The 21,504-nt window shown below is 41.5% G+C and overlaps 2 long non-coding RNA genes across 6 annotated transcripts in view; one reads left to right on the top strand and one right to left on the bottom strand.

Moving 5' to 3' along the window:
• The window catches only part of LOC138741808 (uncharacterized), a 782,604-nt gene that overhangs the window by 568,296 nt on the left and 192,804 nt on the right, over positions 1–21,504 (top strand). The gene's annotated exons all lie outside the window — the stretch shown is intronic.
• Positions 1–21,504, bottom strand: part of LOC138741043 (uncharacterized) — a 104,495-nt gene that overhangs the window by 38,959 nt on the left and 44,032 nt on the right. The window contains exons 3-5 of one of the 5 annotated variants that reach the window (XR_011343287.1): positions 19,694–19,763; positions 17,140–17,302; positions 2,815–3,120 (exon numbers count right to left, since the gene is read on the bottom strand). This is a non-coding gene — a long non-coding RNA (uncharacterized lncRNA). Of the gene's footprint in view, positions 1–2,814; positions 3,121–9,637; positions 13,165–15,537; positions 15,775–17,139; positions 17,303–19,693; positions 19,764–21,504 lie in introns of those variants that run through there. The other 4 variants (XR_011343288.1, XR_011343284.1, XR_011343285.1 and 1 more) reach the window with 4 other exon arrangements.

Raw genomic sequence — 21,504 nt, 5'->3', positions numbered from 1 at the left:
ACCTGCTGCATTTGGCGTTCCCATTATATGGCCTCCTCTATATCAGGGTCACAGACTGGGAGATGGTTTCATTGAGTACCTTGGCTGTGCCACTCCCAGTAGCCAAACGTTTCAATCCCATGCTCCATACTCACACCAACATATCTGTCCATGGCCTCATGCACTGCTGAATCGATGCTACTCACAAATTGGAACAACAAAACCTAATATTACGTCTGGGCACACTCCAAACACATGGCATTAACATTGCCTTCTCCAGTTGTGTTTGGACCCCCCCCCCCCCATACATCTCCCATCCCTCTGTCTGCTTTCCTCCAATGCCCACCCACTTGCCACTCCATTCAGATAGCAGCCCCCTCCCCCATCACCTCAGATTTTTTTCTCTTCTGCCTGCCTACCCATGTCCACTTGGGGCCTCTTGTTCCTCCTCCTGCCCCTTCTTACCTCCTCTCCTCTCTTCACCCACCAACCTATTCAGGCACCTGACTGCTTTATGCTCATGCCTTGATGAAGGGCTCTGGTTCAAAATGTTGGTTGTGTCCCTTCACTTCCTCTGGACTCTGCATGACCTACAGCACAGAGCTTCAACAGCACTTTTATGCATTGCACAGTTAATGGACAGTTGTGTCTATGCTCCATTTCAATGGAATGTGTGGCTAATGATGAGGCCGTGAGATATGCCCAGGAGCCGAAACTGCACAAAGGATAACCAGAAACAATGATGAGACCATGAGATATGCCCAGGACCCGAAACTGCACAAAAGATAACCAGAAACAATGATGAGACCATGAGATATGCCAAGGAGCCGTAACAGCACAAAGGATAACCAGAAACAATGATGAGACCATGAGATATGCCCAGGAGCCGAAACTGCACAAAGGATAACAAGAAACAGTGGCAGGCAAAAGCAACAAATTCTGCTACAAACAGAAAGAAAATCTCTTATCTAATGCTAGAAAATTTGATAATGAGTGCAGCTCACTGCAATGTGCCTAGATTGACGATAAGACTTTATTCCACAAGGGAGAGCCATAAAGTAGAGCTACAGAGATGTGCGGCTAAGTACAGAGCCATTTAGCCCACTACAAATATACTGATTTGTGAGCACCCCACTGCACTTGGCCCAAACCATTCTCTGCTGAAGGATTCAAGAACTAGAGTTGTGCCTCATTGTGCACAGAAACCTCAGTGTGAGTGAGAGGCATGGTAAATTCAAGTGGCAGGCAACCAAAAGCTTGGAGTCACTCCCGTACAGCGAAGACAGATGCCACATGAAGTGAACGCTAACTCAGTGTTTAGTTTCTTCACTGTCAAGATTGTCATTTTCATTTGCAGCCTTTAACTTTACTTACGAGGTGCATGGAAGTTATTTCAAACTCAAGACACAAAGTTTACTCATTGGGGCAAGACTTAGGTGATGCTGAAGGATTTATTTGTCCCAGATATTTTTTTATGCATGATTATACAGGTGCAGAATTGAGTGTTTCCTGTCTGTCTGCATTGATGGGTGGTACAGTAACTGCAGAGCATCAGACTGGAAATCAATGGACGTTATTAAAATGGCCAAGAAGATCACTGGGGTCTCCCTTTCCTGAATTGATGACATTTACCAGGGAATTTGCTTCCATTTATACAGTTATAGATAACTTCATTGATGGGACAATTCTGTTTCACTACTGTATAAGTCCAGAATCACAGTTCAACAATGACTCAAAAATTTCTGGGTTGGGTAGGAAGAACTTGAAGGTGAGGAACTTTTTGCTGCCAAACCACTGACGTATCCCCATGTGGAACATATTGATGCTGGAAATTGTATTCATCTGAGAGCTTTGATCACCATAAGCAAAGTGTCACTTGTTGCACATCCCTAAGACACTTTCAAAGATGTGTGTGCTGATGGTTCCAGCTTCCAAAATCTTCACAGAGCAGCGAAAAAGGAAGGGGTATTGTGCTTCCGTGTCAGACGTGAAAGAAATCTGCATTTGTGGTGTTCCATGCATTTCCTTCCTTTGTTTTCTGGATGCTAAGATTTAAAATTTAGGAAATGTTGTTAAAGACAGCCTGATAAGCGGCTGCAATTGACTAATAGATGAAACTCAATGCATGTAGCACTGAACTCCAATGATGGATGGACTGGGGGTTTAAGTTGGCAGCTAGGTCCCATATATTGTTGTGTTTCTTGAGTCGATAAAAAAAAACATGAGTAGGCCTTTCATTCATGCTTAGTTACAAGACGACTTATCTTTTATTTCAGTGCCATTTCCCTGCACTAATTCTATATCCTTTCATTTATCTTATTACCAAAACGCTGGATGATCATACTCAGTAACCCTATTGGGTAGGGAATTCCAAGGATTCCCCGTCCTTTAGGAAGAATTTCTCCTCAAGTGTCCTGAGTTGCCAAACTTTTATGGTGAGACCTTGATCCCAAACAATTCTCCCAGCGTACAATCACAGTCAAATTGAGATAATTCTTGCACAGTTTTGACTTGTGTCTTTGTAGGTGTGGAAAAGGCTTTGGAAGTCAAAGGTGAGCCTTGGACAACTTTTATGGTTGATCCTGTTAGATTTCTAATTAATGATGGCACTGAGGTTGTTGACCATGGAAATTAGACATGAAATGCAATTAAAATTCAAGGAAAGGCTGTTCAATTCTTCATGGTATATCTGTGGCAAAATGTTAATTCCCACTTATTATCCTCGGTTTTAAAGTCATAACCCTTGGAATATGAATGCAAACCATTGACATTAAGCAAGTATCTTTCGCGATCTTGTGACAGATGTTTGTTGAAATAATGAGACCACACCTGAAGTTGTCAGCCAGCGAAGAGAAGAGCATTTATTACAGTATTATCAGGCTTAATATAGATACACGACATGTGATTTGGCACCATGACACCTGAAGTACTAACGACCTCATGACAAAGCAACGTTAAGTAGGCCAGGGCTTCTCAGTTGACCTACAGGTGCTGCTGAGTCACCGTGCCTTGTGGCTGTAGTAGCCAGTTGCTAGTAGATAGGAGACTGTTGTGTCTAGCTGTCACAAAACAGGAGCTGTTAGCGCTGGTTCTGCCCACTCCCTCCAAGCGTACTGCTACAATCTTTGCTTTTACTTTGAACTATTAAAAAATAAGTCAGTGCTTTAGGCATCCATATATTTCTGATAAAATGCTCCCAGTTTCCACATGTAGTGTTATGTTGCCAATAATGAGTCCAATTTAACATGCCATGTCAATGCTGTGTTCTCTTTGTGAGATCTCGCAAGTGTCATTAGAGCCTGCATTTAATATCATTGTCTCTTTCATATGTTCATGCCTGCAACATGTTTCCCACAATAAATAGAACGGCAGGCTACAATACATCCCTATTAACCTCCTGGCCAATGTACAATCCATGGAGAACAAACTTGATGAACTCCGAGCCAGACTTCAACATCAGAGAGTTGTCAGGGAGTGATGTGTGATGTGCTTTACAGAAACATGGTTAAACGTGAACATTCCAGACCTAGCGCCACAGCCCGTGGGCTACACCCTCCACCACGCTGATTGGACAGCAATGTCAGGAAAAACCAGGGGAGGGGGCATTTGTATCATCATTAGTTCATCATGCTGGACAAGTGTAATGATCATGTCCCAGTCCTGCTCCCTGAACTAGAATATCTCCCAATTAAGTGCCACCCATTCTACCCACCGAGGGAGTTCATGCTATTCTGGTAACAGTGTACATTCCACCCCAGTCTAATGTCAGGCTGGCACTGGAGCGACTGAGCACTGTGATTAACAGCCATGAGATAGCACATCCTGATGCCCTCCTGATTATTTATAAGGGACTTTAATCAGGCCAACCAGAAGAAGTCTCTGACAAACCACCACAAAAACGTCACATGCGAGACCAGGAGAGTCAACACACTCAACCACTGCTATATGACGAAAGCCTACCAAGCCATACCACAACCACACTTCAGCAAGTCTGATCACCTGGCTGTACTTCTACTGCCGTCATGCAAGCAGAGACTGAGGACCAAAGCGCCAGTGGTGAAGTCTGTGAAAGTATGGTCAAGGGAGGTGGAGAAGCATCTGCAGGACTGCTTTGAATGGTGGACTGGAACATATTCAAGAACTCACCTATAGACTTGAATGAATATGCAACATGTATCACCGACTTCATCAAGACCTGTGTGGATGAGTGAGTGTCCACGTGTACGTACCAGGTGTTTCGCAAGGAGAAGCCCTGGATGAATTAAGGGATTCTCAACCTGCTGAAGGTGAGATCAAGGGCATTTAAGGCCAGGGATCTAGATCTCTACACGTCTAGGTAGGACCCGCAGAAGGTCATCTCTGAAGCAAAGTGGCAATTCCAGAGGAAGCTAGAAACAGAGACTTGCCAGCTATGGCAGGAGTGCAGGCCATCACAGCCTATAAAGTGAGGGAAAACACCATAGATGACTGTAATGCTTCATTACCTGATGAGCTGAATACCTTCTATGCCCACTTTGAGATGAAGAACCAAACAGTGCCTAACATAACCCATGCAAGGCCTGAGATCCCTGTGATATCTGTCTCTGAGGACAATGTCAGAACATTATTCAAGAGGGTGAACTCTCGCAAGGTATCAGGCCCTGATGGCATAGCTGACCAAGGTACTGAATATCTGTCCCAACCAACTAGCTGGAGTGTTCATGAACATTTTCAACTTCTCATTGCTGCAGTCAGAGTTCTCTCCAGCTTCAAAATGGCATCAATCATCCCAGTGCCCAAGTAGAGTAGTGTGAGCTACCTCAACAACTACCACCCAAGAGCACTGACCATGATGAAATGCTTTGAGAGGCTGGTCATGGCTAAAATTAACACGAACCCAAGCAAAGATCGTCACAATCACTCCACAGCAGATGGAATATTGTTGGCTCTCCATTCACCTCTGGATCACATCAAAAACAGCAATTCATACATGTGGCTGCACTTCATCAACTATAGTTCAGCCTTCAACACCATTATTCCCTCAATGCTGGACAAGAAGCTATAAACTCTAGGCCTCTGTACCTCTCTCTGCAAGTGTATCCTTGGCTTTCTCATTGGAAGACCACAGTCAGTACAAATTGGAAACAATGTCTCCTCCTCACTGTTTAACAACACAGCTGTACCTCAAGGATGTGTGCTTAGCCCACTGTTCTACTCATTATACATCCATGACTTTGTGGTCAGGCACAATTCCAATGCTATGCCCAAATTTGCCAATGGCACCACAGTTGTCGGCAGAATCACAAACGGCAATGAGGAAGTGTACAGGAGGGAGATAGATCAGCTCATTGAGTGGTGCCATGCCAACAATCTTGTGCTCAACATTAGCAAAACCAAGGAGATGATTGTGGACTTCCAAGAAGAAGTCAGCAGAGTAGGACCCAGTCCTTACCAAGGGCTCAGTAGTAGAGAGGGTAAAGAATTTCAAATTCCTGAGTGTCAGCATCTCCCAAGATTTGTCCTGGAGCCTCCACGTTGATGCAATCATGAAGAAGGCTCACCAGTGGCTATTCTTTGTGAGGTGATTGAGGAGATTTGGTGTCACCAAAGACTCTCAAAAACTTCTACAGGTGTACTGTGGAGAACATTCTTGCTGGTTGCATCACCTCCTGGTATAGAGGTGTCAAGAATAAAATCCAGAGGGTTGTTAACTTGGCTTGTGACATCACAGGCATCAGACCACTCCATTGAGGACATCTACATGAGGCACTACCTTAATAAAGCAGCCTCTATCCTCAAAGAACCCCCCCCCATCTTCACTCCGCTTCAGACCATCCATCCTATAGGATGATGATGGTTCCTTTCTATCATTTTGTGGGGTTTGATAGAATGCGTCAGAAAGGAACAACATGTGCAAGAATGGATTTTGGGTGAGCACAGGTTCAGACCAACCCACTTGACATCCCCTCCTGGATCCAGTAGCATGGTGAGGTCCAAGACAGCTGGGGGAAGTTCTGCTGCAGTTGAATGGCCAGATCAAGCTTCGATGCAAGGGATGCCCTTACCGCACTTTACAGCATGTGTTTGCTAGATGGCTTTTGACCCTCTGAGAGGTTTCATCCACAGTTTAACCGGTCTTGTTTTTCATCCTCCGCACCAGGTAAGCCTGGTGGGGGAGCTGGTTTAGTTGTCGACCACCCAACCATGCCACAGGTGGTATTGGGTTACATGGTACCAGTAGCACTCAGACAAGTGACTCTGCTACCATTAGGAAAAATGTACAGGAGCCTAAAGATGAGCTCTCAGTGGCACAAGGACAGCTTCTTCCTCACCGCCATCAGGTTCTTGAACAATCAATGAACCATGGACACTGCCTTGCTTTGCGTGCATTATCATTTTTTTTACTTTTTTAGAGTAATGTTGTAAGATGGTTATAATATGAATGTTTGCACTTTGATGCTGCCACAAAACATGGAATTTCACGACTTGTTTGTGACCATAAATTCTGATTTGGATCCTGAGCTGTGCACCGTTTTAAGGAAAGGCTGGGCAGCTCTCTTCAGTGTCTTCAGGTAACTTCATACATTATCTGGCATTATTGTCACATTATTTGGTGGGAATTTGTCTAGGTTGGGAACTGTAAGTTGGGCTCTGCAATTTTTATTTTCCTGACACTTAATCCAAAGTAAAGACAGAAAACACCAGAAATACTTAAATGAGTCGGCAGCCTTTGCAGAGAGAAAAGCATTTTCTGCAGCCTTTCATATCTCTCTCTACAGATATTACATGACCTGCTGATTTTGTTTTGCTTGTAGTTCAGATTTTAAAAAAAGATAAAAAGAAACAGCATGTATTGGTAAAGTACTAAATTGGGTACAGCCCTTTTGAATATCCTCAGCTCATACACTTCAAGATTATTTTTTCCTTTTTATCCCCACAGTTACCTCAGTTGATAGTGCAATAATTTGATCATTTCACAATATTCATCGCTGAGAATGGCACAGTACTCTATTGATGTAGCTATTTTATTTTCCCATTGTGCATCGAAGCAGAAGCTATTTATATCAGAAGTATCTACAAATTCCCCTAGTCATTACAAGAGAACCGAAAATACCTTGTCTGATCCAGATCTGCACAATGTTATGTTGGTCCTAAGTGGATGCTGATAATAATCAGGAATAGAAAATCTTAGCTGATAGTGGGGAACTCTCAGCCACTCTTAGAGCCATTCCATGTTCATCAATGGAACATACGAGGATAGGATAGTTAAATGTTATTCCTGTTCCAAAAGCCTGTGTGCGTACATAAATAGTCTCCGGCGATGAACTTTATGAGGGACTAACTGGGGAAATCCTGAACCCCAGCATTTTTTTAATCTTCAGGATAGAAGAGGGACTAGACGGAGTTGGGGTATGATGATAGAGACTTGTTAGGCAGCTCGGTTGGCATAGCGCTTAGCCATCGGAGTGGTGATTTTAACACTTGAACTGATAACGTAGGACAAAACTAAGATTCTTGAGAACTAAACTGAAAAACCAGCTCCCTGAATATTTTTACAAGCTATACTGAATTATTTAAAAGCCAGAGAATGAAATATATGAAGCTGTAAAGGAAAAATAATCATCCTCTTGGTTAATGCTAATAAAATGACAGCATTATGGATGTTACATGCTCCCTATATCCATTTTGTTTAGACTGCCTTTCCCCAGTATTCAAAATACTGGAAAGTTGTTGGAATGAATCACAGACAATGGGCAGCAATTCTGAAGCAAAAAAGTGCCCAGCAAGTCCGAAGCAAATAAATTCTAGACTTATGCAGATCCATTATAAGTTCAGGACAAGTTGAGTGACAGATGTTGGATCTGACATAGGAATCCTGCACAAACTGGGGGTTGAAGGATTTTTTTTCAACTTATTCCATTTTATGTTTAAAATTATTTTTTTAAGTTTTAAACAACTTTTTATGATTTAAAATGCTATCATGACTGAAATTGGAATATTGTGCATATTTCTGAGCACCATGCTACAGGAAAGGTGTTAAAAACCAACACTCCCACTACACCCACGATTGTACAACCAAATACAATTCTAGTTCCATCTTCAAGTTTACTGACAACTCCACAATTGTAGGGCAGGTATCAAATAATGATGAGATGGAATACAAAAAGGTGATTGAAATAATAGTAGCAGGGTGCCAAGATAATTTAATATTTTTAAATATTTCAAATTTAAATTTAAATGCAAAATTTTAAGAAATTATCTTGACACCCTGATAATTTAACAGGCTATTTGGGGCCACGGGCCCAAGCCACCCAATTACATCCAATCAACCTACAACTCCCAGATGAAACCAGCACAGGCACATGGAGAAAGTACAAACTCCTTAGAGACAGCATGGGAGTCAAACCCCAGTACTGATGGCTAAGCGCTATGCCAACCGAGCTGCCTAACAAGTCTCTATCATCATTAAGAAGATGAAACCGATGAATATTAACTTCAGGAGAAGGGGTAAGGACCACACTCCTGTCCACCTCAACTATGCCAAATTATAAAGAGTAGGTAGCATCAAGTCCTTAGAAGTAAATATTTCCAATGGCCACCCATATTGACATGACAATCAATAAAGCACATCAATCTCCCTAATTTTTTGGAAAGAAGTTTGGCATGTCCTCCATGTCCTTCCTTCAAAAGCATACTTGCTGGATGGACGACAGAGTGGCATGGGAGCTGCTCTGCTCAAGGTCAGACTTCCGTTTCTCCCATGGACTCGTGAGTCGTTGCTGTAGAAAGATAGTCAACATACTCAAAGAGCCATCGCGACACAGACACATTCTTTTATCCCTCCACCCATTGGGGACAAGGCTCAAAAGGCTTAAAGACATTAATTCTTTATTCCTTGCAGCCACCAGACTCCTGAATGAACTCCACAACAGAGCACTTGTGCTATTCTTGCTTTTACTAATTGCTTGACATCATAACTCAATACTTCATAATTTTGCTCTTGTTCTCTAACATAAAATAGTAGTTGAACTGTTAGACTGCTTACAGAAGAACCTTACTCACTGTACCAAGTATAATGGGGCAATGAAATGTAAACAGCCATAGACAATTGAGTAAATAAAGAGGTGCTCACCAGGACATCGACTAGAATGGAAGGGTATCGTTCTGAGGACAGAATGAGAAGCTGGGGTTATTCTCATTGGAATGTAGGAGGCTGAGGGGAGAACTTAGAGGTTTGTAAGAGGAGAGCTATGATAGAGAGTGAAAGTTATTTTTCTCGAGAGCAAGGGTCTCTAGAACTAGGGAGCACGTTTAAGCAAAAATTTATAGGAGATTTTTTAATATTTTAATTTAATTTAGAAATACAGCCCAAGATTGAATTTGCCAAGATATGGGGCCCATTTATGGACTACCATCATAATTTGAATGCATAAGCACATGTGCTCTGGAGGTTTCCTGTCCAATGTCCAGGAGGTGATTATTTACATATTATTCACTGGTGACCGTGTCGAGTGGGAGGCGCAAGATTAGAAGGGGGAGGGGGTTGGTGTTTGTTCTATTTTCCTTTATAAGTAAAGATTAGTCCAATTAGATAACCAATAATGAATATGTCATCAGGAAATTTCCATTTTATTTGAGCATTGTATACAAGACAATGTATAAATCACTTATAATTCCTATTCTGTATTGCATTATATAAAAGTTATGTAATGAATATGTAGTCAATATGTAACATTTAATATTTCTAACAAATCAATAAAAATATTTTTAAAAAGGAAGTACAGCATGGTAACAAGCCCTTTGAATCCATCAGCCCATGCTGCCCCAATACACCCATGTGACCAACGATCCTACTAATCCTGTATGTCTGAAATGTAAATGATGAGCCTTTCATATAGATAGTGGTGACTATCAGGACCGAAATGCAAGTGGAGGTGCTAGATGTAGATCTAATTACTGTTTAAAAGGTATTTAGATGGGTATTTAGACAGGAAAGGCATAAAGCAGAGGTTCTCAACCTTTTTCTTTACACTCACCTACCACCTTAAGTAATCCCTATGTCATAAATGCTCTGCGATTAGTAAGGGATTGTTTAAGGTGGTAGGTGAGTGGGAAGGTTGAGAACTGCTGCTCTAGACCCAATTGTTACTGAAATATTTTTGCTTGAGAAAAATAGTCTTTGGCCCATTTCTTTTGGAGTTATGAAACCATGCACAATACAAGTCAATTAGGTACGATTAAAACAGTGGTTTTCAAACATTTTCTTCCACCCACCTACCACCTTAAGCAATCCCTCACTAATCACAGAGCCCCTATGGCATAGGGAATACTTAAAGTGGTATGTGAGTGGAAAGAAAAAGGATGAGAACCAATGGCATAAAGGGATACAGCCCTAATGGGGGCAAATAGTATTAGCATAGAGATGCATCAAAGCCAATATAGTCAGTACAGGTGAAAGGGCTCATTTCTCCACCGTTCATTTTATTCAATGAATTTTCAGTGTCCACTCTGGTGGTTGTCAAGGTGAGTTCAGGAGATATCAAGATGAATTCCAAAAGTTCTGTGATTAGAAAAGCAGAAAAAAAATGGAGGGATGTATAAGGAGTTTTGTGAAAAGGAAGAGCAAAAGGGAGGGAGCAAGGAAGGCAGTAATGAAGAAAACAGAAGGAATGAATAAATAATGGGAAGGTGAGTTACGAATGGAGAGAGAACATGCAAGGAAACTAATAAATACAGTCACTGGTTTAATTGATTTGAAAAAAATATATACATCTCAACAAAGTATGCATTTTCGACAAGGCTGTAATCAATCTCATAACCTTTCTAAATTTCTGTCCTGCATGTGCACAAATAGAACAACCTCTGCTTGGGCTCTCAATTTGCTCTCTGGAAAGAGCTCCCAGCAGTCGACCTCTTCCATTTCTGTTCCAACTCAGTTCAGTGGATAAACTGATATTAATACACAATGACAGTTGGGAAGAACTAATCCCAGGTTAATTATTGAAGGGATAAAGAAAGCCTGAGGTCATAGCAAATTTCTGGTGGCCAAGTGAATAGGCTTGCTCAGAATACACAATAGAATGGAAGAGTTCACTGCACTTTCTCCATTGCAGAAAACCTCAGGCAAATTGCAATTTCAGACTTTGCCGATTTAAAGGTTCATTTGAATGAGATAAGACAGATTTTTTTTGTCAGACTGGAAGCAAAACAAACTATGAGACCCTTATGGAGAGATCTGGCAATGCTACTTTGTACTACTTTTCTCACCCAAGAAATCAGATCAGTGATAACAAGAGTTAATAAGCTAATAAGCCGAATGCAAAAAATATAGAGAATGATCATTCACTTTATCACCACAATATCTTGTTCACTGACTACCTTCACTGCTAAAAAGGGTTGACATCTTCATTGATGTCTTCATTATGGCTTATTGGCTTTATAAAACAACATTAAGATTCACACCCCACCCCTATAATTGCAGCCATCATATACCAGGATCCAGATTGTAAATTGTATCTCTGATTGCTAGTTATCCACTAGCAGCTTGGAAATTCCCTTTCACTCTTGCCAGGACCTGCGAAAATATTAATAGGCCTTATACTGCTCCAGGCAACGATATTACTGTTGTCTCCAGACTGCCTGCGATATTTTCCAGTTGAACTTCCATCAAGTTATCATCACCAAACAGAACAGCCTTGCCTTTAATGCCTTGTGTCACCATTTCTAACTTAGATTGAAGTACTCCAAGTCAACTGGCATAAAATTCAATGTTAAATCAGTAAAACAAAATTAAATGCAAAATAAAGTATAGATGAAAAGAAAATGGTTATTTTGTTGATCTCTAACAATACATAAATCTTCAAGAGCAATAGGACCCTTTTACCCAATAAAAAATGTCTGCAAAGCAATGGGCAAACTTTAATATATTTAAGAAGTACCTATCAATTAAGTCTATCAATTAACATGTCATCCAGCTCTTCAATACTAAATGAAATATTCCAATAGAGTGGCTTCCACACAACTTAGACAAAAAGTTCCAGATTTCCAAACTTGTGAAGGCACTATAATGTTAATGAATTTATTGGCATGTCGTTCATCCATTGTCGTTGATGATAACCTCAACACTATTAGTCACAGGATGCGGTGGTCCGAAGATGATGGTTCAAGCCAATTCAGGCACAGAATGTCCTGGGCAGATATGTGCAGACACTGCAGTTGTTGGATTAGTGGCTCTGGACTTGCATAGCTCACTCTTACATTGTGCTTCAGCAGTGTGCCTTGCTTCATAAACTTGACAGCCCGAGTGGATAAGACTGCGGATGGTAGGGCGGTTTTGTGCCACTGTTTCCCAGGTGGTCGTGACTATGTCAAGTGACTTCAGGGAGGCCTTTAGTATATCTTTGTAACATTTCTTCTGCCCTCCAATGCTCGCATCTATCAGCAGAGAGTTCCCCAAAAAGGAGGTGCTTGGTTATCCACTCGTCAGGCATACGGATGAGATGACCCGTTCACCGGGTTTGTGCTCTCATCAGTAGTGAGTGGATTGATGGTAGAGTTTCTCTAAAGTGAACTTCAATGTTTGGTACTTTGCCTTACTATCTGATGCCTAATATTCTGCGAAGACCAGTCATGTGAAAATGGTTGAGGTGTCTTGCATGCCTTTGATACACAGTCTACGTTTCACAAGCATACAGGAGGATTGCGAGTTCCATGGCTCTGTAGATCTTAAGTTTTGTTGTTGGACTGATTCTTCGATGTTCCCATACAGTGGAACACAGCCTTCTAAAAGCAGAACTTGCCTTTGCTATTCTGCAGTTAACTTCTGTATCAATAATCAATTCTCGGGGGTGGAGGTAGAGGATACTGCCAAGATAAGAGAACTGGTCTATTGTCTGCAGTTTCTGCCCTTTGACTGTGATTTTGGATTTTGTGTACAGAGCACGAGGAGCAGGTTATTGCATGACTTCAGTCTTTTTAACGTCGATGGCGAGTCCGAAGTTGACACAAGCTGCGGAGAATTTGTCCATATTAACTTGCTTGTCTGGTTCTGAGCCAGCATACAGGGCACAGTCATCGGCAAAGAGGGAGTCTCTCAGAACAGTCTCCTTCACTTTGGTAATAGCTCAAAGTCTCATCAGGTTGAAGAGCTTCCCATCCCTTCTGTGCTTGAGGTTGATTCCAGCATCACTGTTCTGGATTTCCAAACTTGTAAAGGCACCATAATGTTAATGGATTTATTGTCATACATCAAGATAAGCACATAGGCAGCAAAATTCTTACTTGCCCCAGCCAGACACATACTTAGTGTAAAAAAAAAGGAACAATTGTACAGTGGACATTGTTGTGTCTGATGAACAGGTTTGAGGGGCCTGAAAATCAACGAGTCTAGGCACAGTTGGAATGTGATAACAGGCTTATTTTTCCGCAAGGGAAATTTGCCAAAAGGAATCACAATCACTCACACACTCTTATAAAATACATAAAGCAATCACATCGGATGTATCTAAATGAGCTAAAATTATAAACTGCACTAGATGGAGATATACAGAAGAAGAAAATGCCACAGCAATATCCAGCATCCCTCGACCTAGTGCAGGTACCTACCCAACATTCAATAAGGAAAAAGCACAGTAGAATAATGATTAATCAGTGTTCACCACGAAGCTCTGCTTGATCTTGATTCTCAAGCACTAGGTCATTCCTGGGGGTGGGGGGGGGGGGTGGGGGGGAAAGACCTGGTAGCTCCCCCTATCAGTCTTTCTATCCCCCCTGCTGCTCAGCTGGGCCAGCCCAGGTGATTAACAGAGACAGGCCCGACCTGTGTGATCTTTTGTAAAGGCCAATTGCAAGGTGAGTGCTCAGCATGGGTGGTCTTTACCTTGAATGACCGATGTGGTGGCTCCTGACCAGTTTCCAGCTGGAGAGGTCACATGGCTCCGCCTACTCCACATTCCAGCCAGAGAGGTCAAGTGACCCTCTACAATCCACACTACAGCCTCATAATTTTTTTTAAAACATGAAAAGTAGATAATAACTATTTACAGGTACATTTAGTGCAAGCATAAAAGTGGTGTTTCAATGGTTCAGACATTTTGTGGTGACAGAGTTGTGGTGACTAATTTATAGCCGCTTGGGGGATCAAAGAATGTTGCTTGTGGCCTATGACGTGTTCAAACAAATTCGTACTAAAGTCAAGCTGTTCGTTCCAATGTTTATTAAATGATATTAAGCATTGTCAATGTTGCTAAACACTGTTACAAGCTGTTACAATGTTGTTAGATGGTCAATAGGAAATGTCAGAACATTTCTATGGATCCTCCATTTCGCAGAACTAAAGAACTAAACTAAAAAATGCCATCTCCTTAACAAGCTGAGAAACCAGCTATAACCTTGGCTCAAAGATGTTGCTAGGAGACAGCATAAAAATATATTTTTTTTAAAGCCACAAGAGTGCCTGCAAGCATGAAATAAATTTTAACCCTTACAGGAACAGTTTATGCTTAGGGTGGTAAGGGGAAGTTCAATAACCTGATAGCAATTTGGGTGGGGTGGGGGGGGGGGGTGGAGATAAACTGTTCTTTAACTGAAATATGCTGGGCATCAGGCCAAAGGTAGCAACAAGAAGTGACCAGGGTAATAGGGTCCTTTATGATATTGGTTCACTTCCTGAGGAAGCCACTCATTCAGGTGTCTGCAATGCATGGAAAGTCAGCATTTTAATAGCAGGGTATATGCAGAACATCACTGTTATTTCGGTTGGAAAATCTTGACCAGTTCAGAAGAAGCTGGAGTCAATGGGCAGAGGAGTCTCCCGCTTGACTCCATTTCATACATGACCACAGTAAAACCATTGAATTAGTTCTCAGTAATGAACAGGAAGCTCAATTACTGGCATCGCTCCACTAAATGCATTCCAAGGTTGGTGATCCTCGGCCAAGTAAATGACTGCCCAACCTAACCCCTGTCAGGACAAAGACCCTAAAAATGTGGAGTACAGGGAGAGCTTCAAATTCTGAGGAATAAATAGCTCTGTTCCACTCCAACCACACTGATATGACAACCAAAAACCTCAACTTTGTCAGAAGCCTGAGGAAATTCAACATGTTCCCAAGATGTCTTAGCATCTTTTACTGATGTGGCACCAAAGATTCCCTGTCTGGATGCATCATTTACATGAACTGCTCTGTCCAGGACCACAAGAGACTGCAGAGAGTTGGTTTGGGTGGAAGGTTAGGACCAAAGAGATCCTGTCCTTGTTCTTCCTTGGAAGTGAAGTGACGATAGAAGTGTGATGTGGCAGCTGCTAAGCATTGGACCGTCAATACTTGATCATCCAAACAACTGAGAAGATCACTGGGTCTCCCATTCCACTACTGACAATATTCACAGGAAGCATTGTTTAAATAGGGTTCAAAGAATTATAGAAGACCCTTTCCATCAAGCACAAAGTATATTTTAGGTGCTTTCACATTGCCCCTGAAACCTGGTATTAATCTGCTTTTTACCATTTCACTTACCTGGGTAAACACAACCAACACAGTATGGGGGGGAGGGGATCATTTTCATATCTGTACTTACCTGCCAAGGTAGGTAGTATCAGGGCTGATGTGTTTCACAATTGCTCCTGTATAAATGTTGCACTAAACTGGCTTTTCTTGGTTCAATGTGAACAGTCCAATCCAACCTGGCTTTAAGCAGGTCATTCATACACCAACTTACTGGGATTTCCGTGTGAAAGCAGCTAATATCACAGCCGTCAAGGAGGTACAAGAACACCAAAAATCATAACTCCCAAGCTGGCAGTGAGAATGGTTACTGTAAATGAGCAAATTATTTATATACATTAAATCCCCAGAATCTGGCACCTATGGAGATTGGTAGCTGCCGGAGAAGTGTATTTGTGGTTTGCTTGAGATTATGTGTTGCGTGATTGGTGAACTAACCACTGAGGTCACCATTTTAACCCTTTTTTTAAACCTATTTATTTTCCGCTATTATTTTACCAGTTGCTTAAGGCTGACAGTTGTTTAAATTCCAGATCACGGGGATTTTATGTTGTATGTGTATGCCTGTGCAATGTGCTCTCGAGAAACAATGTTTGATCGGTTGTTTATGTACAGTCATATGATGAACTTGAAGTACGATAAATGGAGGAAATATGAATGCAGGGTTCCCTTGTTTTCACTTTACCTGCTCCACTCACTATTTTAATAAAATCTCATCCTCAGTCATTTCTCTAAAGATGAATGTCAGCCAACCATAATGCACCAAAATAAATCTCTCTTGCTATCTTTTGGATCGCTTCACTGCATCAATGTCAATAGGCAGCTCCAATGATAAAACATTAAATGTATTATTCCAAGGAAAATCTCATTAATTAGGTGGGGGGGGGGGGGGGGGAATGAAGGGGGAAGAAAAAGGACATTGTCAGTTATATTTCTGATCAATAATATAAAATTAACACTTTTAAGGTCCACTCTCTTTTTTAGTGACTGACAATCAGAAATAATATAGCCTATGAAAAATTATGGAAGGAACTCGTGACAAGGGGATTGACTGAGTACTGCTGAACTGGCTTCATCCCTTAACGTTTTTCCAATTTGCTGCAATAAAGTTCTCACACCAGATGTTAGCTGAGAGTGGAATGCTTTGCTGATGGTAAACTGTTGATTTCAATGTTAATAATATTAAAATAGAGTCCATAGTTTGAGATCACATTTATCAGATGCTGATCAAATATGAAGGTGCTTTTCTGCCTTGTTTATGTAGCCCCACAGGAACACTAGCAGAATTTGTACCACAGTGTTGTATGGGCAACAATAGTTCTTTAACCTTCTGGATTATTTGGGCTTGTTAAAAACACACCAAGAACATTGTTTTGGTCCAATTCTTTTTGATCCCTTCCTTTATCTAACTTGCTTTTCCCAGTGCGATAGTACAGATTCTATCACCAATGTGTATATGTACATATGTACAGATGGTAGTGTAGGATGACTGTGATTGGCTGAGAGTGTAGCCACACCTACTGGCAGGTCTTAAAGGATTGCTCCTAGCCAGACCAGGTCATTCTGGACTGGTCGACCTTCGTGTGATACACTCCAGTCTTTCACTTAATAAAAGCCTTGGTTTGGATCAACAAGTCTTTGGTTCTTTCGACGTGCATTACCCTCAGCCACTAACCTTTTGTTCATCCTGATGGACCTGATCCTGCCTTGAACATTTGACATCAGGGTGAATCATGTTGCACGTCTCAGTCATACTTGTATGACCACTTAGATTTCTGGCAGGGCGTTGAAAGTTGCTTATTGTGAAAAACAATCCACAAAAAAAAGGTCTTTGTTATCTAAAAGGCAGCAAAATGGAATATCATTGAAAATTACAAAAAAATTGCTGATAAATCTCAAAGAATACTTACATATGGAGGAAAACAAGAGAGGCTGCAAATGCTAGAATATCGAACAATAAACAAAATGCTGAAGGATATCAGCAGGTCACACAGCATCCAGGAAAGACAATGGACAGTTAATGTTTCAGACCAAAGCCCTTCATCAGGGCCTACATGGTTGAGTAAAGTACACATGACAAAGGTCTGGGCATCATAGACTAAGAGAGTTTTATAGAATGGAAGTAGGCCCTTCAGCCTGGCATGTCTATGTTACCCAAGTAGCCCAGTCACCTCTGATAGGCTTATATCCCTCTAAACCTTTCCGAACCATGTACCTGCTCAAATGTCCTTTAAACATTGCATTGTAACCATGTAATGAAGCAAGAAAGTCTGCAAATGTTGTGATTATAATTGACACATAAAAATTCTGGAAGAACTCAGAACGTCATGTGGCATCCAAAGAAGATAAAATATATAACCAAAGTTTCTGGCCTGACACCTTCTTCAAGGTATGAGCAAAGAGCAGGCAAGTGCCTGAATAAAGAGGGGAGGGGGGGTTCCTCCCTTGAATAAAAAAACTCTTTCCCATCTTTTTTTTTCAGGTGCCTGTCTGCTTTTTGCTCATACCTTGAAGAAGAGATTAGCATAGCAGTTAGCACACTGCTGTTACTCTGCCAGCGATCGGGAATGGGGTTCAAATCCCATGCTGCAAGGAATTTGTACGTTCTCCCCGTGTCTGCATGGGTTTTCACCAGGGATTCTGGTTTCCTCCCACCATTCGAAATGTTCCGGGGGTTGTAAGTTAATTGAGTGATTCTGCAGCACAGATTTGTGCTACCATGCAATATGTCTAAAATTTAAAATAAATGGCTTAGTCCCGAAATACTGTTATAGATCTTTACTTCCTGAAGATGCAAAATGACCAGCTGAGTTCCTCCACCATTTTTATGTATTTGGGTATATTTCGATAAGGAAAGGGAGAAAAAAAGGGTGCACCGGAGGCCAGGAGGGGAAAGGACAGAGTGGAGGATAGACGCAGAGTTTGGAAAGTGATCAAAGCAAACAAAAATCTGCAGCTGTGAAACTTAGTAAGAAGGAAGGTGATGACTGGAACTAGATAAGGGAAGGACAATGGGTTGATGGAATCAGTCAGGGAGGGATAGGTTACACCAGAAGATGTAATGCAGGAGGTGATAGAGAGGATGAAACTGGGTGATGAGGGAGAGGGGAAACCAAAAGGAAAGAGAAAGGCACAGAGTGGGTGTTGAATCTTCAGTGTTCAAACCATGTGAAATATGAGTCGCAATTTTTCTAGTTTGCATTGAGGCCATCCAGAAAATGGTCACCTCATTGATGCTTGGTCTTGCTGATGTAGAGGAGACCATACTGAGAACACCAAATGATGAGGTGCACATGAATCTTTGTCTGCTCTAGAAAGGTTGTTTGGTTCCTGGGTTGATGGGGAGAGTTGAGTGTGTTAGGATGAGCAATCTAGAGAGTCATGGGTAGAGTGCTCCTGGATGAGAGCAAAAGGTGATAGGGAGAAGATGATGTGACTGTGTTGGTGAACTGACGTCTACCTCAGAGACCAAAGGTCAGCTCACACACCTCATACATCTCAGTGCACCAGGACCCTCACCATTAAACATCAGGCTGTTGTGTCCCAATTAGTCACCAACCTTGTATCTTCAGGAGATTTTCCAACCCCACTAATGATTTGCCTCAAATCCACAACAGTCCAATCCTAATTTAATCTATTCCTGCCCTTTAGAATGCATTTCTTGCTGGCCTGAATCTATCCTACCTTCCATAGCTAACTTACATCCTTTGCACCCCACATTTCTCACCTTCCCTTGCAACAAAGAAGGTGATTTGGTCCATAAAATCTATACTGTCAGAACCATCCCACCAAGAAGGCCTGATCTGTTTGCCATTCCTTAATGTCTGCATTTCACTAGTTTTGCATTCCTTTGTTTGCCTACCTGCCCTCATTTCATCTAACTGCTCACATTTCCCACATTAAAATTTGTTACCATCAATTTAATGGTGTGAACATTCATAATAAAGCCAGCATGGATTTGCTCTTCCTAATTTAACTGTGAACTGCATAGATTGCATGGCACATTCAGAGGGTAATAAAGGTTCACTTGAGTGAGCTTGGAGTCACATATTGGGCAGAGCAAGTAATAACTGAGGAACATTACTGAACTGGATTTATCTTACAACAAACCAGTAGAGCATGGCCATCATTGCTGATACAGGCTTATTTAATTCTTCAGATGCTGAAATGGGATTTAAACAGATTTCTGGATCAGATTCAGATTTCAGATTTATTGTCAGAGTACATACATGACATCATCTTCAACCCTGAGATTCTTTTTGTTGAGGCAGAATCACCACCTAATGGTAGTGCAGAATACTGGAATCAAGAAGATCGGGACACATGTAAACAAATGAAGAAATGTCAATGAACTGTCGGTGCAATACAGATAGAAAAATAATCAATAAAATGCAAAAGTAAGCGACCTTAAATGAGTCCCTGATTGAGGTTGTTGGTGAGGAGTCTGATGGTGGAGGGGTAGCAGTTGTTCCTGAACCTGGTGGTGCGAGTCATGTGGCAACTATACCTCTTTCCTGACGGTAGCAGTGAGAACAGAGCATGCGATGGGTCGTGTGGAACCTTGATGATTGCTGCTGCTCTCTGATGGCAGCATTCCCGGTAGATGTACGTGATAGTGAGGACGGTTTGACCTGTATCCACTGTCTCTTTCAGGGCTTTCCACTCAGGGCTATTAGTGCAGCTTGCCAGATACAAGTTGAGAAACTATGGTTGCATGCAACAGCTCCTAGCCAATTTTAATCAATAGTTATGCAGATAAAAGCCACTAATACAAATGAGATGCCGTGATCAATCTAGGAAAAGGACAGCTGCATGAATACACGCCATCGTCTGCAGAGAGAAACATCTCATACATGCAGTGGTTAAAAATAAAGTTGTCTTGGTTGCCTGGATTCTCAACAAAATGTCTGAATATGCAGAGGTGTTCTTGTCAGTTGAGAGATGTTCCTGTTGTAATTATACAGACTAGTTGCCTGCACCCAAAATGTTATATAACTGTAGCTGTTGAAACTATATTTAAACCCCTTGCTATTATATTTATGTTTAGAATATAAAACCTCAATGCGCTTTGTGCTCAGGGAGATTCTTCCAAGAGATTCTTTGAGCAAGAGCTCTTGATGTCCTGAATAAAGACCTTTTACATCTACAGCTCTGGCCCACTTGTGCCTCATTCAAAGTTGCATTAGAATGAAGAAGCTGCACTGCCGCGTAAATCTCTCGAGTTCTGCTCATCTTTTTGGAATCATGGCAAACATTCAGCAACAATGTTTAACTGTTCAATAACGTTAATAGCCAACAGCATGAAATGCACCACAAGCTGGTGAATCAGAAAAATAATAATCGGGAGCAGAGAACAGAACTAGCCGATTTCACTAATGGAAACACCACAGGTCAGTTAACGACTGGGACTGAGAAAAATCAGAATTCATTGCCATGAACATGCTATGAAATTTGTTGTTTTGTGGCAGCATCGAAGTGCAAACATTCATCTTAACTACAAAAATAACTAAAAAAAGTGCACGAAAAGTCAAAATTGGTCTGGCATCTCCGTACCAGACTAATCAGGAAGATCAGTCATAACCCTCACTTCTCCTCCTAGAGTAATGCACAGGGTATTCGTTTTTGCTAAATGGACTGGTCCCCTTAATTTGCTTTGTGTAAATGCGCATTTTAAAGGATGTTTTAAATTTAGATATACACCACAGTAACAGCCTCTGCTGGACCATGAACCATGCCATTCAAATCTACCCAACTGACCTATAATCCCATACGTTTTCAAGGGTGGGAGGAAACCGAATCACCCAGAGGAAACCCATGCAGACACAAGAAAAACATTCAAACTCCTTACAGACTACGGCGGATATGAAACCCAGGTCACTGGCGCTGTAACCGCATTACGCTAATAGAATTTCATCGGTTCCACGTGAGCCTGGGGCAGGTTAGATAAGTAACGATGAAAGAAGTTATTACAAGCATCAGGAGTTCTTTCCTTCCACTCGTTACCACAGTAGATACATTAGGATAATAAAATTTACTCAGG

Source organism: Narcine bancroftii, chromosome 8 (genome assembly GCF_036971445.1).
Source record: "Narcine bancroftii isolate sNarBan1 chromosome 8, sNarBan1.hap1, whole genome shotgun sequence".
NCBI classification, from domain to species: domain Eukaryota; kingdom Metazoa; phylum Chordata; class Chondrichthyes; order Torpediniformes; family Narcinidae; genus Narcine; species Narcine bancroftii.
The sequence above is the reverse complement of the archived record's forward strand: the minus strand, read 5'-3'. Positions and strand labels throughout refer to the sequence as shown.